We start from the raw sequence: 2068 nt of genomic DNA on the forward strand, positions 1-2068 counted from the left end.
TAAACCTTATTTGGAAAAGAGAAAATTAAGTGTGGCACCATTAAATGTCTAACATTAATGATTTTATTTTTATTAACTCAGGAAATAGAGTTTTATGAAACTCACTAAGATTGACCATTTTTGGATTTTAACAAAATAAAAACTATTCTGTCTTTCAGTTATGTGCCTTTTTTCTGGATTCCAAAGTTGATAGGCAAGTTGATATACAGTCATTCTTTGAGTGATGGAGTAAAAGAGATAGGTGTGCAACTTACAGGCAATTGCCAAGGAATATCCTACCTTTCTTTGTTGTTCACATTACAAGCAAATTATATAATCTTTTTAGGATATGTTAATAGCAGCAGCAATATATTTAAATAACATATGCTAACTACACAAAGGTACTTAGCTTTTTAGTAAATGAAATTTGAACTGTGCTTTGTTGTTCCTGTCTTTCCTCTTGGTGGATATAGTGGTTGGAGAAAGATATGCATGTGCTCCCTATTTATCCCCCTAAACCAACACACACACCCACATAAGGAGCCTCATGCAGAAAAATGAAGCTCTTTATATTGCCTTGAAAATGACACAGTAATTGTGTGTCTCTCCACTGCCTTTCCCTGGACTTACATGCCCAAAGCCATGCATAATTTCCACTCCTTATCCCACCTCAACACCTCCTCACCTCTGCACTCTCCTGACATTTTTTTGTGAATCAACCGCTGTCATCTGGTTTCTAATATTTCGCACTTTTAAATCAAGTTAAAAAGAATATTACACTGGGGAAGAAACCATGTCAAGCAGCAAGTAAATATTTGCTGACAGCCTGCTATGAACCCACACCTTCACCCACAATCAGGTAGATCAAAACAGAAAGTGCCCTTCCAAATGGGAGATGCTAACCTGTCCTTTGCCAACAATAAGGGATTCTCTATTTAGACAGCTACCTCAGCCTTCAAGTTTTGCCCATCCTTCTGAACTACAACAAATCAGCATTTTTTTCTCCACTTTAAAGAGCAAAACTTCTGGAAGTGGAAAGTCCAAAGATGCATGCACTTAAGTTCTGGCTTAGTTCCCTCTGTTACTTGAGCAAAAGGGGTCTGTCTGCCTGTGTGTGTCTAAGTCAATGAGACACGTACAGATTTTGCAGCAAAGAAAGTAAGATTTAGAGAGGGGGGCGGGAAATGGTGTCGATGATAGAGGCTCTGTTCATCCCTCTCGTGACCAAATCAAAGTTGTGATGGAAACAAGGAGCAGCAGCAAGGAAAACTCGCCTGAGATCTAGATGAAAAAGCCATATACTAGGGAGAAATCCAAGAAAGCACTCTGCACTGGCAGAAGGTAGGATGAGGTGAGGACACAGGGCTGCCCAGTCCTGAGTGGCTGAGTGAGACGGAGGCTGTGGCAGCGGCAGAAGCCTCTTAAAAGGGCTGCGGCCATGAGCAGATTTTCAAAGTGACAGAGCTGCTCGCTCTGAGCACCAGTGCGGAGTAAGCTGCGCGCAGGAGGCACCAAGGACTTACAGGGAGACATTGTTGGAGTGAGGGCCAGGGAGAGACTCGCTCTGTACAGAAGTGCCAGCAGTATCCATTTTCCCTGTTGAGCCCTCCCCCTTCCAAGTGCTCTGGTACAGCACCGCCATCGCTGTGACCTCATCAAACTGGATAACAGAGGTGGCTCCGCCCAGAGGATTCCCTGAAACCCCAATTCCCCCAACTTGCAGCCCCACCCAAGCCACATCCAGGTATATTCTCAGTGAGTCAGGTGCTCCTTGCTGAGCAGCACCTAGACTCACACTGGTGGCAGCTGGCCTCGGTTTCTAGTGTGGCCTTTTGAGGCAACTATAAGCACAGCATCTGTGGATTGCTTGCTGAATCTTAACAGGTGGCCCCGGAGGGGTAAAGGCTTGGGCTAAGTTTGGCCTGCAGCTAAACCCCTCTCGGGACTGTGCCTCTGGACACCTACTTCACAAATCCACACTAATAAGATCAGAAGACTTAGAAACTTTACTTAGTACATAGAAACAGACATGGAAAGGCAGCCAAAATGGAAAGACAAATAAGCAGAAACCATATGAGAGAACGTAACA

Source organism: Pteropus alecto, unplaced genomic scaffold (genome assembly GCF_000325575.1).
Source record: "Pteropus alecto unplaced genomic scaffold, ASM32557v1 scaffold248, whole genome shotgun sequence".
Classification (NCBI taxonomy): Eukaryota; Metazoa; Chordata; class Mammalia; order Chiroptera; family Pteropodidae; genus Pteropus; species Pteropus alecto.